Raw genomic sequence first — 16802 nt, forward strand, 5'->3', positions numbered from 1 at the left:
TAGCCTAATCACAGGACAATTTATAATTACAGATTAACCTGGTAAATCTTTGGACTATGTGAGGAAACCGGAGCACCCGGAGGAAATCCACATGGTCACTGGTGGGAATTGAACCCGGGTCACCTGTACCGTAAAGCGTTGTGCTGCCGTGCCGCCCTTATCCAATCACAGTGGAAAAAAGCCTGTTTGCATTTACTTTATCTGTACCTCACATGACTTTGTATACCTCTACCTGTGCCACTCATATCATTTTGTTTACCCGCAGACAATGTGATGTAAGCCATTTACTAGAGTACCTCTTGGTCAGAAACAGCTCCATAAACAAAAAGGTTCTGAGGATACTCGGCAAACCAAGCAGGATATGTGGAGTGGGAAATTTCAGACTGGTGAATGTTCATCAGAATTAGATACAGGGATGGATTTAATGAACAAAGTATCAAAGAGACTCTGATGAAACATTTTCTTAAAAGGCCACAATCTCGTTTTCTCTCTCCACGCATGCTGACTGAGATGCTAAGTATTCCCTGTATTATCTGTTTTCATTTCAGATTTCCGGCCACCTGCAAGATTTTGTCGTGCCTCCTGGTGTCAGCAAATTCTTGCAGATGCTGGAAATCTGAAGTAAGTGTTGACCAAGGCCAGTGTCACCTTGCTTCCAGCACCTGGAGGAAACCCATGCAGACATAGGGAGAACATACAAGTAGTGCCAGGATTCAAATCCCAATCTTACAGCCGGTGCACTAACCGGATTGCTACCACACCATGGATTACAGTCAGTGCTGCTGAAAAGGCTTGCTTGTGGGGAACATGGTGTGAAGATAGAATTGTCATCATTATATGCCGTGTCGTATGTCGTGGGCAATCATGGTCTATAAGTATGATTGTTCTTGGCAAAGTTTTCTACAGAAGTGGTTTGCCATTGTCTTCTTCTGGGCAGCGTCTTTACAGGACAGGTGAACCCAGCCACTATCAATACTCTTCAGAGATTGTCTGCTTGCATCAGTGGTCACATGACCAGGACTTGTGATATGCACCAGCTTCTCATACGACAATGCACCATCTGCTCTCATGGCTTCACATGACCCTGATCAGGGGATGGGGGCTAAGCAGGTACTACGCCTTGCCCAGGGCTGACCTGCAGGATAGGAGAGGGAAGGAGTGCCTTACACCTCCTTAGGTAGAAATGTATCTCCACCCCACTACCTAATGAAGATAGGATATTGTTATTAAAAATGCTACAGGATATAATTCAGTGGAAATACAGAAATAGTAATAATTTTGTTGTGGTTTTGTGTAGGTACTGAAACCTCTTTGTTTGCCTTTACACGTTGTGCTGTTCTGGCTGCTAAAGGGAGTCATTTGCTGGATTGCAACAGAGTGAGAAATGCCAGTGAGGATTGAATAGCTGAGATGGAGTGGATGTGGAGAGGATGTTTCTTATAGTGAAGAGGGATAATAAATCAGCCATGATCAAGTGGCAAGGCAGTCTCAATGGGCCGAATGGCCGAATTCTGCTCCTATGTCTTATGGTCATATTCACAGTCATAGCCCGATCACTTGATGTTACTCTACACACTTGCAATAAGATCGCCAACCCGCTCAGCGCTATCGGACTCCTAATCAGGGTTTATGAGTGATAAGAGTGTTTCCATGGTAATGCACACAAAGTGCTGGAAAAACTCAGCAACTCTGGCTGGAAAGGAGAAAGAAATCAACATTTCTGGCCGAAACTCTTCACCAGTTTTGTTGGAGTGTCTCAGCTCGAAATGTCGATTCTGCATTCCTTTCAATAGATGCTGCCTGACCTGCTGGGTTCCTGCAGAATTTTGTGAGTCTCCTTCTGGATTTCTCTTGGGTTTTTATTCGAGCTGTGCCGCATTAGGGCTGGTTGAAGAAAGCCTGTTCACTTTGGGTCTTGTCCACTTCCAGCAGTGCTGTCGGACTTTTTCCGTCACATGATTCTCTCCTTGGCCTCCTTTGATCCGTTGCAGAATCACAGAAGATTTACAGAAAGAAAGAAGGTGATTTGGCCCATCAGGTCTGTGTTGGTGGAAAAATTCCTCCTAGTCCAATCCCACTTTTCAGCAATAGTATGTAGCCTTGCGGGTTACCGGTCTACCAAGTCATTTCAAGTCAAGTCTTAGTTATTGTCACATGCACAATGACAGTGAGGTACGGGTACAATGAATAACTTGCTTGCAGCACAACACACAGAATATAGTTACTGCACACTTAGTGGCCACTTTATTAGGTACATCTGTACACCTGCTCGTTAATGCCAATCATGTGTCAGCAACTCAATGCATGAAAGCACGTAGACATGGTCAAGAGGTTCAGTTGTTGTTCAGGGCAAACATCAGAATGGGGAAGAAATGTGATCTCAGTGAGTTTGACTGTGGAATGAACTTTAGTGTCAGGCGGGTCGGTTTGAGTATCTCAGAAACTGCTGATCTCCTGGGATTTTCATGGATAATAGTTAAAAAAACCTAAAAAATATCCAGTAAGCCACAGATGTCTGGGTGAAAACACCTTGTTAATGAAAGAGGTCAGAGGAGAATGTCAGACTGGTTCAAGCTGACAGGAAAGTGACCGTAACTCAAATAACCACACAGTGGTGTGCAAAAGAGCTTCTCCGAACACACAACAAGTCAAACCTTGAAGTGGATGGACTACAGCAGCAGAAGACCATACCAGGTTACATGCCTGTACCTAATAAATGGGCCACTGAATGGTACACAAGACAGTGAAGAGAGCAAGAAAAAAACACGTGAAAGCAAGACCTTGGTGCAAATAAAAAGTGCTGTTTAAATGTGACGTAGTTTTCTGCATGTTCTCTTTCCAGATGTCCACCATCTTCTGGGCAAAAAACCTCTTCCTGATCTCCCACTTAACCCTGTTATTGATTATTTAAGATTGATATTGTTCTGCTGAGGAAACGCAGAGAGGGCATGAATACTTAATGGCAAGTAAAACCGAAGCAGTGACTTTACAAGATGGGTGACCCCGGCCATTATCAATACCCTTCAGAGATTGTCTACCTGGCGTCAGTGGTCATATAATTAGGACTTGTGATATGCTCCAGGATATAGACCATGTAGACAGATGTGCAGTTCATATTGAGGGATATAGACCATGAAGATTGATGTGGTTCATATTGAGGGATATAGACCATGAAGATTGATGTGGTTCATATTGAGGGATTTAGACCATGTAGGCAGATGTAAAGTTCATATTGAGGGAGAGAGAGACCATGTAGGCAGATGCGCAGTACACATTGGCCTCTTGGTGGGTACAGACATCATGGTTGAAGGGCATGTTCCTGTTCTTTTCTATGTTCTATTCCTTTGAACTCCCTTAAAGGTGTCTACTCAATGAGTAACTAGCTCAGGTGGATATAATTCCAGAAGACAATAAGACATAGGAGCAGAATAAGACCATTCAGCTCATTGAGTTTGCTCTGCCATTCAATCATGGCTGATTTATTATTCCCACTCAACCCCATTCTCCTTCCCATAGCACTTGAAGCCCTTACTAATCAAGAAGATATTCCTCTACTTTAAATAAGCCCAATATCTTGGCCTCTACAGCCTTCTGTGGCAATGAATTTCATGGATTCACTACCTTCTGGATCAAAAAAATCTACTCATCTCTGTTGTAAAGGGATGTCCTATTCTGAGTCTATGCCCTCTTGTGCCCAACTCCTCCATTGTGGGAAACATCCTCTCCACATCCACTAGATTCTGGCTTTTCAATATTTGATAGGTTTCAATGAGATCCCCCCTCATTCTTCTAAACTCCAGTGAGTACAGGCCCAGAACTATCAAACACTCCTCATAGATTCACCCTTCCATTACTAGGATAATTCTCATGAACTTTGTCAGGACCCTCTCCAATGCCGACATATTTTTTGCTTCGATAAGGGGCTCAAATTGCTTTAATAACTAATATAACCAATGCATGATGAAGCACTAACACTCAGTACCTGATTTCAGATTCAATTTATTGGCATTTAGCAACCACAAATACAATGCAGTTAAAAAATGAGACAATGTTCCTCCAGAACGATATCACAAAAGCACATGACAAAGCAGACTACACCAGAAAATCCACATAACATTTGGCAATCCCCAATCCAGAGTCCAGAGAGGCTGCTGCGTATTAATATCGCGCTACCGTCTTAGCGCGTTCCCCAGAAAGGAGCTCCAGATCCCCCAGACAGAACAAGACCAAAAACTAAAGCTACAAGACCTGCACAAAACCACATAGTTACAACATATAGTTACAACAGTGCAAACAATAGCATAATTGATAAAAAACAGACCATGGGCACAGTAAAAATAGTCCAAAGATGTTGACTATAAGTTGGAAAGAAACCACCACACAGTTTCCACAAGTCCTCAGGGTCCTGCACGCAGGTGGCAAAGAGAATACCCCCGCTATGGACTTCCACGGCGCCGTCCAACTCAGCACACAATGAATGCTCTGTCGAATCCAGCCTCGCAGACGCAGCACACAGTGAAAGCGCCTCGACCGCAACGGACTCTGAGTCCGTCGAACCTCTGAGCCTCCGACCATCCCCTCCAGCACAGCTTCTCCGAGCACCATCCTCTGCTGAGCGCACTACGATACCCCCGCCAACAGCCACCAGTAACACGGCCCTGAGGACTGGGAGCCTGTTCTTCTCAACAGAGACCCGGACCTCACAGCAGCAGCAGCAGCAATTAAGAAGGCCTTCCTAGAGATTTCCAGATGTTCCGTCATGCTCCCACGTCCGTTTTTCATCAGATTAGGATTATGCATGGCACCCTGCTTAACAAATAACAGATATCAACTCTGGAGAGGCTGCTGCAAACTGCGTCGTGCCGCCATCTTGGTCACATGATGATTTTTTCCCATTTAGCCTGTTCAATTTTATTATTTTTGTTTAGAGATACAGCACAGTAACAGGCCATTCTGGCCCAATGAGCTTGTACTGCCCAATGATTCTATGTGACCATTAACCGTCTAATCATTACATCTTTGGATTGTGGGAGGAAACCAGAGAGCCCAGAGGAAACCCATGTGGTCATGGGGAGAACATATAAGCTCCTTATAGACAGTGGCGGGATATGTCCCAGGATCTCTGACGGTGTAATAGCCTGGTGCTAACCACATGATTTCCCATGCCAATCAGAACAAATTACCAGGTCCACTGTAAAATGAAAGGCTGTATCATCTGTTACAAAAGTTACCAGTTCATTGTGTGCTCACCTTAATAAGTCAGAGAATTGGGTTCAAGAGACACGAGGTAATGTTGCAGCTCTATAAAACTCTGGTTAGACCACACTTGGAATATTGTGTTCAATTCTGGTCACCTCATTATAGAAAAAACGTGGAAGTTGTAGAGAGGGGTAGAGAAGATTTACTATGATTAGAGAGCCTGTCTTATGAGGAGAGGTTGAGAAAACTAGGCTTTTCTCTTGGAGTGAAGGAGGATGAGAGGTGACCTGGTAGTGATACACAAGGTGATAAGAGAGATACACGCTGTAAATCAAGTGGAAAACCAGAGGTAATTTTCCCAGGTTGGAAATGACTAATATGAGGATGCATCATTTTGAGATGCTTGGAGGAAAGTATAGAGGGGATGTCAGAGCTGTGTTTATTACACAGAGAGTGGTGGGTGTGTAAAATGCATTGGCAGGGTCTGTGATAGGCAGATGCATTGCAGAAGTTTAAGATCAGTTAATGGATGAATAAAAAATGCAGGACTGGAAGGGTTAAATTGATCTTAGAGTAGGGTAAAAAAAATTAGCCCAGTAATGTTCTATGTTCCGTGCTTAAAATGGAAAGTGAGAGAAGCATCCATTTAGGAGAACTTCCTACAACCTCAGGATATCCAGTCAGTGCACTGCTGTTATAGAAGAAATCTGTGCACTGCAAGACCCCGCAAGGCTGACAGAGTCTACTGCTCTCTGAAGCTTCTTTCGTCCTTGCCCAATTGAACTGTGCTACCAGACCTTGATGTGGGGAGAAGATGCCTGTCGTGTTAGAACCCACCTTGTTGGCAGAGGCACTGGAGAGCATCAGGTTCAGCATCACTGGCATTTGTCATGAAATAAACTGTGCAGTGGCACCGGTACACTGCAAGATATTGTTAATAAAACTGTAAATTACAATAAGAAATATATGTAAAGTTAAATAAGTAGTGCAAAAAGAGAAAAAAGGAAAAAATAGTGGGTTCATGGTCCATTCAGAAATCTGATGGTGGAGGGGAACAAGCTGTTCCTGACATGTTGACTGTGTATCTTCAAGCTTCTGTACCTCCTCCCTGATGGTAGCAATGAGAAGAGGGCATTCCTGGCTGATGTGAGTCCTGAATAATAGATGCCACCTTTTTGAAGGTGTCCTCGATGCTGGGGAGGCTCGTGCCCGTGGTGGAGCTGGCTGAGCTTACAAGTTCCTGCTGCCTTTTCCAATCCTGTGCAGAGGCCCCTCCATACCAGACGGTGATGCAACCAGTCAGAATGCTCTGCAGAGAACCTCAGTGGAAATTTGCAAGAGCTTCCAACGACGTACCAACTCTCCTCAAGCTCCAAATGAAATGTCGCCACAGTTGTGCCTTCTTTATGATTGCATCAATATGTTGGGCCCAGGATAGCTTTTCAGAGATGTTTACACACAGGAACTTGAAACGCTCACCCTTTGCATTTCCGATTCCTCAATGAGGACTAGAATGTGTTCTCTTGGCTGCCCTTTTCTGAAGTCCAAGATCAATTCCTTGGTCTTACTGGCTGTTGTTGCAACACTACTCAACAACTGACCTATCTCACTCCTGTACACCTCCTTGTCACCATCTGAAATTCTGCCAACAGTAGTTGTGTCATCATCAAATTTATACTTGACATTTGAGCTATGCCTAGTCACACAGTTGTGTGGACCAAGCATGCATCCTTGTGGTGCACCAGTGCTGATTGTCATTGACTGATCGGCGCAGACTGCGATCTCCTGATGAGGAGGTCAAGGATCCAGTTGCAGAGGGAGGTACAGAGGCCCAGGGTTTGGAGCTTATTGATTAGAACTGAGGGTATGATTGTGTTGAAGGCTGTGATCAATAAACAGCAGCCTGATGTAGATGTTGTTACTGTCCGGGTGATCCAAGGTCAAGTGGAGAGGCAGTGAGAGTGAATCCACTGTTGATCTATTGTTGCAGAGGGTCCAAGACCTTACTTAGGCAAGAGTTGATTCTGGCCATGACACTCAAAGCACTTTATCACTGTAGATGTGAATGCAACAGGGTGACAGTCATTGAGGCATCTCACCCTGCTCCTCTTGGGCACTGTTATGATTCTTCTGAAGCAGGTGTGAACCAACGACTGCAATAGTGAGAGATTGAAGATGTCCTTGACCAGTTAGTTGGAACAGGTTTTTACCATTATATACCTTCAGGGCCTGAGGCCTTGTGATGTTTCAACCTCATTAAAGATGTTCTAATGCCAGCCTCCGAGACAGCAATCACAGGATCAGATACGACAGGGATTCACACAGGTGTAGTTTTATTTTCCCTTTCAAAGCTGTACAAAAAGCATTGAGCTCACCTGCGAGTGAAGCACCACAGCCTTTCACCTGCCAGAGTTGATGTGCATCCAATTCCATCTCTAACCTCAATAGGAATTGTTTTCGCAGTCTTAAAATAGCCTTTGGTAGATCATAGCTGGAAGTCTTGTATAGTTCTGGATCACCGGTCTTGAATGCCATGGATATAGCCCTTGGCAGATTAGGATTCTCCTGGTTCATCCATGGTTTTGGTTTGCATAGGTCTGGTATGTTCATCCAACACAGGCCTTGATGAAGGACAAATGTGGCATATTCATTCAGATCCATAGATGCAAATTTCACGACATGTGCCGGTAATAATAAACCTGATTCAGAGTCCCTGAACAGTCCACTGACAAAGCAGTCCCATAAACACTCTTCTGCCTCCTTGGTCCTCACCAGATGGTGCTGTCACCTTTAGTCTCTGCCTATGTCCTGTGAGTAGGAGCACAGCCAGGTGATTGGTCTTTCCAAAGTGTGGCCGTGGGATGGAAGGCTAAATATTCTACCTGGTGGTACAATGGTGGTCAAGTGTGTTGGCTCCACAGGTAATATGTTGGTAGTAGTTATTCAGAGACTTTTTCAAGCTGGCCTGATTTTGAAATCCCTGAAAGGGTAGTGAAGGCACCAGGGTGTGCTGTTTCACACTTGTCGATCACAGTGCTCAGCTCCTCCAGTAACCACCTGACTTTGGCCTGAGGCAGAATGTACACGCCTACCAGGATGACAGATAAAATGAATGGCACTTGACCGTTAAGTGTCCCAGGACTGGTGAGGAGAACTGGGACGGAACAGTCATGTCTGTGCACCACAATGAGTTCATCATGAAGCATACATCCCCTTCTCTACTTCTAAAAGACTCAACTGACCTGTCTTTGCAGAAAATGGAAAGCCATTATGGATTTCAGTAAGGCATTTGATAAGGTTCCCCATGTGAGGCTCATTCAGAAAGTAATGAGGCATGGGATCCAAGGAGATCTTGCTTTGTGGATCCAGAATTGTCTTGCCCACAGAAGGTAAAAGGTGGTTGTCGATGGTTTGTGCTCTCCATGGATGATGGTGACCAGTGGTGCTCATAAGAGATCTGTTCTGAAATCCCTCTTCTTTGTGATTTTTATAAATGACCTGGATGAGGAAGTAGAAGGGTGGGTTAGAAAGTTTGCTGAAGACAAAAAAGGTGGGGTGTTGTGGATAGTGTGCAGGGTTGTCAGAGGTTACAGTGGGCAATCAATAGGATGCAGAACTGGGCTGAGAAGTGGCAGGTGGAGTTCAACCTGGATAAGTGAGAAGTTGTTCATTTTGATAGGTCAAACTTGAAGACAGAATATAAAATTAATGGTAAGACACTTGGTGTCATGGTCTGGATCGGTTCCCCTTTAAGCTTAGTTAGGTTGCAATCCAGAACATTGACTCCTTGTTCCCTTCTAATTCCGTTTCACACGTCCCTTAAGCTTCGCAATCAAGGTAATCATCCTCCACTCGAACCGGCAGCTTATAAGCCCCTGGCTTTAGCCGTTCGGGGCGAGTGTTAAGAAGCCGTCTCAAATCGCTGCTGCTACGACAAACCAGAGTGATCCAGCCCGCATCGGAGTACCAGCGATTCACCTTCCGTCACCAGAGTGACCCAGCCCGCATCGGAGTACCAGCAATTCACCTTCTGTCGCCAGAGTGACCCAGCCCGCATCGGAGTACCAGCAATTCACCTTCCGTCACCACAGTGACCCAGCCCGCATCGGAGTACCAGCAATTCACCTTCCGTCACCAGAGTGACCCAGCCCGCATCGGAGTACCAGCAATTCACCTTCTGTCGCCAGAGTGACCCAGCCCGCATCGGAGTACCAGCAATTCATCTTCCGTCACCAGAGTGACCCAGCCCGCATCGGAGTACCAGCAATTCACCTTCTGTCGCCAGAGTGACCCAGCCCGCATCGGAGTACCAGCAATTCACCTTCCGTCACCGGAGTGACCCAGCCCGCATCGGAGTACCAGCAATTCACCTTCCGTCACCAGAGTGACCCAGCCCGCATCGGAGTACCAGCAATTCACCTTCCGTCGCCAGAGTGACCCAGCCCGCATCGGAGTACCAGCAATTCACCTTCCGTCACTGGAGTGACCCAGCCCGCATCGGAGTACCAGCAATTCACCTTCCGTCACCAGAGTGACCCAGCCCGCATCGGAGTACCAGCAATTCACCTTCCATCGCCAGAGTGACCCAGCCCGCATCGGAGTACCAGCAATTCACCTTCCGTCACCAGGGCGATCCAGCCCGCATCGGAGTACCAGTAATTCACCCTCCGTCACCAGAGTGACCCAGCCCGCATCGGAGTACCAGCAATTCACCTTCCGTCACCAGAGTGACCCAGCCCGCATCGGAGTACCAGCAATTCACCTTCCATCGCCAGAGTGACCCAGCCCGCATCGGAGTACCAGCAATTAACTTTCCGTCACCAGAGTGACCCAGCCCGCATCGGAGTACCAGCAATTCACCTTCCATCACCAGAGTGACCCAGCCCGCATCGGAGTACCAGCAATTCACCTTCCATCACCAGAGTGACCCAGCCCGCATCGGAGTACCAGCAATTCACCTTCCGTCGCCAGAGTGACCCAGCCCGCATCGGAGTACCAGCAATTCACCTTCCATCGCCAGAGTGACCCAGCCCGCATCGGAGTACCAGCAATTCACCTTCCGTCGCCAGAGTGACCCAGCCCGCATCGGAGTACCAGCAATTCACCTTCCGTCACCAGAGTGACCCAGCCCGCATCGGAGTACCAGCGATTCACCTTCCGTCACCAGAGTGACCCAGCCGGCATCGGAGTACCAGCAATTCACCTTCCGTCACCAGAGTGACCCAGCCCGCATCGGAGTACCAGTAATTCACCTTCCGTCACCAGAGTGACCCAGCCCGCATCGGAGTACCAGCAATTTACCTTCCGTCACCAGAGTGACCCAGCCCGCATCGGAGTACCAGCAATTCACCTTCCGTCACCAGAGTGACCCAGCCCGCATCGGAGTACCAGCAATTCACCTTCCGTCACCACAGTGACCCAGCCCGCATCGGAGTACCAGCGATTCACCTTCCGTCACCAGAGTGACCCAGCCCGCATCGGAGTACCAGCAATTCACCTTCTGTCACCAGAGTGACCCAGCCCGCATCGGAGTACCAGCAATTCACCTTCTGTCGCCAGAGTGACCCAGCCCGCATCGGAGTACCAGCAATTCACCTTCCGTCACCGGAGTGACCCAGCCCGCATCGGAGTACCAGCAATTCACCTTCCATCGCCAGAGTGACCCAGCCCGCATCGGAGTACCAGCAATTCACCTTCCGTCGCCAGAGTGACCCAGCCCGCATCGGAGTACCAGCAATTCACCTTCCGTCACCAGAGTGACCCAGCCCGCATCGGAGTACCAGCGATTCGCCTTCCGTCACCAGAGTGACCCAGCCGGCATCGGAGTACCAGCAATTCACCTTCCGTCACCAGAGTGACCCAGCCCGCATCGGAGTACCAGCAATTCACCTTCCGTCACCAGAGTGACCCAGCCCGCATCGGAGTACCAGCGATTCGCCTTCCGTCACCAGAGTGACCCAGCCGGCATCGGAGTACCAGCAATTCACCTTCCGTCACCAGAGTGACCCAGCCCGCATCGGAGTACCAGCAATTCACCTTCCGTCGCCAGAGTGACCCAGCCCGCATCGGAGTACCAGCAATTCACCTTCCGTCACCAGAGTGACCCAGCCCGCATCGGAGTACCAGCAATTCACCTTCCGTCGCCAGAGTGACCCAGCCCGCATCGGAGTACCAGCGATTCACCTTCCGTCGCCAGAGTGACCCAGCCCGCATCGGAGTACCAGCAATTCACCTTCCATCGCCAGAGTGACCCAGCCCGCATCGGAGTACCAGCAATTCACCTTCCGTCACCAGGGCGATCCAGCCCGCATCGGAGTACCAGTAATTCACCCTCCGTCACCAGAGTGACCCAGCCCGCATCGGAGTACCAGCAATTCACCTTCCATCGCCAGAGTGACCCAGCCCGCATCGGAGTACCAGCAATTCACCTTCCGTCGCCAGAGTGACCCAGCCCGCATCGGAGTACCAGCAATTCACCTTCCGTCACCAGAGTGACCCAGCCCGCATCGGAGTACCAGCGATTCACCTTCCGTCACCAGAGTGACCCAGCCGGCATCGGAGTACCAGCAATTCACCTTCCGTCACCAGAGTGACCCAGCCCGCATCGGAGTACCAGTAATTCACCTTCCGTCACCAGAGTGACCCAGCCCGCATCGGAGTACCAGCAATTTACCTTCCGTCACCAGAGTGACCCAGCCCGCATCGGAGTACCAGCAATTCACCTTCCGTCACCAGAGTGACCCAGCCCGCATCGGAGTACCAGCAATTCACCTTCCGTCACCAGAGTGACCCAGCCCGCATCGGAGTACCAGCAATTCACCTTCCGTCGCCAGAGTGACCCAGCCCGCATCGGAGTACCAGCAATTCACCTTCCGTCACCAGAGTGACCCAGCCCGCATCGGAGTACCAGCAATTCACCTTCCGTCGCCAGAGTGACCCAGCCCGCATCGGAGTACCAGCAATTCACCTTCCGTCACCGGAGTGACCCAGCCGGCATCGGAGTACCAGCAATTCACCTTCCGTCACCAGAGTGACCCAGCCCGCATCGGAGTACCAGTAATTCACCTTCCGTCACCAGAGTGACCCAGCCCGCATCGGAGTACCAGCAATTTACCTTCCGTCACCAGAGTGACCCAGCCCGCATCGGAGTACCAGCAATTCACCTTCCGTCACCAGAGTGACCCAGCCCGCATCGGAGTACCAGCAATTCACCTTCCGTCACCACAGTGACCCAGCCCGCATCGGAGTACCAGCAATTCACCTTCCGTCACCAGAGTGACCCAGCCCGCATCGGAGTACCAGCAATTCACCTTCCGTCACCAGAGTGACCCAGCCCGCATCGGAGTACCAGCAATTTACCTTCCATCGCCAGTGACCCAGCCCGCATCGGAGTACCAGCAATTCACCTTCCGTCACCAGAGTGTAGTCCAGGCTCCTCAGCGAAGGGAAAGGGAAGCAGAGCCTATCGAACAGAGGCTGCCCCCAAGTAATGAATCGCTTCCGATGCCGTTGCTTGTGTGAAGAGGTCGTGGCCCAGATTCTGCCGCAAGGAGTGACTCGAGATCACCAGGAAATATAAGCCATTCACCTGCGTTCTTCACTAAACAGGAAAATACTTCCCCAATGGGGAAGTCAAAGAAACAGAATTCCTCTGGCATCTGGGAGTCTGACATTGCTAATGCTCCACCTGGGACTGAGATATTTAACTTTCCTGTGGTTACCTCATCAGGTGTGGTTTCATACAAGACAGGCAGAGTCCTGACTTGATGTTCATGCCCAGTGTCCGTGTCTACCCCTCGAAGAGTCCCGGCTCTGTGTCTGAGTGGAAGGTGGAGTCCTGGCTCGATGTTCATGCCCAGTGTCTGTGTCTACCCCTTGAAGAGTCCCGGCTCGGTGTCTGATCTGAAGGAGGAGTCCTGGTTTAAGATTCCTTGTCCTGTGTTTTGGTGTCCACGTGTCTGGTGGCGGTGAATCAAGGTCCTAGTCTCCTAGTCCAAGGTCTGCTGCTGTCCCTGTTCCCACTGTCCGAGTCCAAGGTCCGCGGCTGTCCCTGTTCCCGCTGTCCGAGACCAAGGTCCGCGGCTGTCCCTGTTCCCGCTGTCCGAGACCAAGGTCCGCGGCTGTCCATGTTTCCGCTGTCCGAGACCAAGGTCCGCGGCTGTCCCTGTTCCCGCTGTCCGAGTCCAAGGTCCACGGCTGTCCATGTTCCCCCTGTCCATGTCCAAGGTCCACGGCTGTCCCTGTTCCCGCTGTCCGAGTCCAAGGTCCGCGGCTGTCCATGTTCCCCCTGTCCGAGTCCAAGGGCCGCGGCTGTCCGTGTTCCCACTGTCCGAGTCCAAGGTCTGCGGCTGTCCCTGTTCCCGCTGTCCGAGTCCAAGGTCCGCGGCTGTCCCTGTTCCCGCTGTCCGAGACTAAGGTCCGCGGCTGTCCGTGTTCCCACTGTCCGAGTCCAAGGGCCGCAGCTGTCCATGTTCCCGCTGTCCGAGACCAAGGGCCGGGGCTGTCCCTGTTCCCGCTGTCCAAGTCCAAGGCCCACAGCTGTCCCTGTTCCCCCTGTCCGAGTCCAAGGCCCACAGCTGTCCCTGTTCCCCCTGTCCATGTCCAAGGTCTGCGGCTGTCCATGTTCCCGCTGTCCGAGTCCAAGGTCCGCGGCTGTCCCTGTTCCCCCTGTTCGAGTCCAAGGTCTGCGGCTGTCCCTGTTCCCGCTGTCCGAGTCCAAGGTCTGCGGCTGTCCCTGTTCCCGCTGTCCGAGACCAAGGCCCGCAGCTGTCCCTGTTCCCCCTGTCCGAGTCCAAGGCCCACAGCTGTCCCTGTTCCCCCTGTCCATGTCCAAGGTCTGCGGCTGTCCATGTTCCCGCTGTCCGAGTCCAAGGTCCACGGCTGTCCCTGTTCCCGCTGTCCGAGACCAAGGGCCGCAGCTGTCCCTGTTCACGCTGTCCGAGTCCAAGGTCCACGGCTGTCCCTGTTCCCACTGTCCGAGTCCAAGAGCCGCGGCTGTCCCTGTTCCCGCTGTCCTAGTCCAAGGTCTGCGGCTGTCCCTGTTCCCGCTGTCCGAGTCCAAGGTCCGCGGCTGTCCCTGTTCCCGCTGTCCGAGTCCAAGGGCCGCGGCTGTCCCTGTTCCTGCTGTCCGAGACCAAGGTCCGCGGCTGTCCCTGTTCCCGCTGTCCGAGTCCAAGGTCCGCGGCTGTCCCTGTTCCTGCTGTCCGAGACCAAGGTCCGCGGCTGTCCCTGTTCCCACTGTCCAAGTCCAAGGTCTGCGGCTGTCCCTGTTCCTGCTGTCCGAGACCAAGGTCCGCGGCTGTCCCTGTTCCCACTGTCCGAGTCCAAGAGCCGCGGCTGTCCCTGTTCCCGCTGTCCTAGTCCAAGGTCTGCGGCTGTCCCTGTTCCCGCTGTCCGAGTCCAAGGTCCGCGGCTGTCCCTGTTCCCGCTGTCCGAGTCCAAGGTCCGCGGCTGTCCATGTTCCCGCTGTCCGAGTCCAAGGTCCGCGGCTGTCCCTGTTCCCCCTGTCCGAGTCCAAGGTCCGCGGCTGTCCATGTTCCCGCTGTCCGAGTCCAAGGTCCGCGGCTGTCCCTGTTCCCGCTGTCCGAGTCCAAGGTCCACGGCTGTCCATGTTCCCGCTGTCCGAGTCCAAGGTCTGCGGCTGTCCCTGTTCCCGCTGTCCGAGTCCAAGGTCCGCGGCTGTCCCTGTTCCCGCTGTCCGAGACCAAGGTCTGCGGCTGTCCATGTTCCCACTGTCTCCTAGTCCGAGGTTCGTGTTTCTTTGTCTGCCTCGATTTCCCGATCTTCTGTGTAGCGAGTAATAAATGCTATTTTATTGTACCTAAGAAAGACGTGTTTGTGTCCTGCGTGTGGGTCCTCACCCAGCACCCTCGTCCCCACCTCGTGACACTTGGCAGTGTGAAGGACCAGTGAGATCTTGGGGTCCATATCCATAGGACACTCAAAGCTGCTGCGTAGATTGGCAGTGTTGTTAATAAGGCATGTTAGCCTTCATCAACTGTGAGACTGAGTTCAAGAGCTGTAAAGTAATGTTATAGCTCTATTAAGACCTTAGTTAGAACCCACTTGGAGTACTGTTCAGTTCTGATCACTTCAGGATCAGAAAGGATGTGGATACTATAGAGAGCGTGCAGAGCAGATTTACAAACATGAAGCCTGAATTGGGGAGCATGCCTTATGAGAATAGGTTGAGTGAACTTGGCCTTTTCTCCTTGGAGTGATGGAGGATGAGAGGTGACCCAATAGAGGTGTATAAGATGATGAGAGACATTGATTGTGTGAATAGCCAGAGGCTTTTTCCCAGGGCTGAAATGGCAAACACATAGTTTTAAGGTGCTTGGAAGGAGATACAAGGGGGATGTCAGGGGTAAGTTTTTCACACAGGGAGTGGTGGGTGCATGGAATGCACCGTCAGTAAAGGTGATGGAGGTGGATACAATGGGGTCTTTTAAGAGACTCTTAGATAGGTACATGGACCTTAGAAGAATATAGCAGTATGCAGTAGGGAAATTCTAGGTAGCTTCTAGAGTAGGTTACATGTTCAGCACAACATTGTGGGCCGAAGGGCCTGTAATGTGCTGTAGATTTCTATGTTTCTATATTTTTATTAACTGGCTGCAACACTGTGTCTAAAATTCATATTTCCATGAAGCAAGATACTCAGCAGTCCCTGATCTCCCTCTGGTGCTGCAATCTTGCTCCGAGGTCTTCAGTTTCATTTTCCATGGACTATACATTTGTGAGCAGGATAATGTAAAAGTTGGGGTCTCAGACCTCTGTGTTTCAATCGTACCTGCAAATTCTAGAGGTACAGAATATAAGAGCCGGGATGTGATGTTGAATCTCTATAAGGCACTCGTGAGACTGCACTTCGAGTATTATGTGCAGTTTTGAGCACCTTATTTTAGAAAGGATATACTGACATTAGAGAGGATTCAGAGAAGATTCATGAGAATGGTTCCAGGAATGAAAGGGTTACCATATGAAGAATGTCTGGCAGCTCTTGGGCTGTATTCCCTGGAGTTCAGGAGAATGAGGGGGGATCTCATAGAAACATTCCAAATGTTAAAAGGCCTGAACAGATTAGATATGGTAAAGTTATTTCCCATGGTAGGGAGTCTAGGACAAAGAGGGCACGACTTCAGGTTTGAAGGACATACTCTTAGAACTGAGATGCGGAGCAATTACTTTAGTCAGAGGGTGGTAAATCTGTGGAATTTTATGCCACAAGTGGCTGTGGAGGCCAAGTCATTGAGTGCATTTAAGGCAGATAGGTTCTTGATTAGCCAGAGCATCAAAGGGTATGGGTAGAAGGCAGGGAAGTGGGTTGACTGGAAGAATTGGATCAGCCCATGATTGAATGGTGGAGCAGACTCAATGGGCCGAATGGCCTACTTCTGTTCCTATATCTTATGCTCTTATTAAACCAGCATGCCCTCCCCACTTACTAAAAAAAATCCCCCAAAAAAATAATTCCAGCAACATTCTGCGACGGTGTTTGTTCCTCACCCTCTGAGGGGGAACTCGGCTGCAGTACATTCTCAGTGGTAATCTTTAGTCAGTGGGCCGAGGCGCTGAAAGGATGTGTGGTCATTGGTAAAGGC

The 16802-nt window shown here is 50.0% G+C and overlaps 1 protein-coding gene across 3 annotated transcripts in view; it reads left to right on the forward strand.

The window, feature by feature from the left end:
* LOC132403297 (thrombospondin-2-like) overlaps nt 1-16802 on the forward strand; it is a 271139-nt gene that overhangs the window by 37491 nt on the left and 216846 nt on the right. The gene's annotated exons all lie outside the window — the stretch shown is intronic.

This window comes from Hypanus sabinus, chromosome 12 (assembly GCF_030144855.1).
Source record: "Hypanus sabinus isolate sHypSab1 chromosome 12, sHypSab1.hap1, whole genome shotgun sequence".
Lineage (NCBI taxonomy): Eukaryota > Metazoa > Chordata > Chondrichthyes > Myliobatiformes > Dasyatidae > Hypanus > Hypanus sabinus.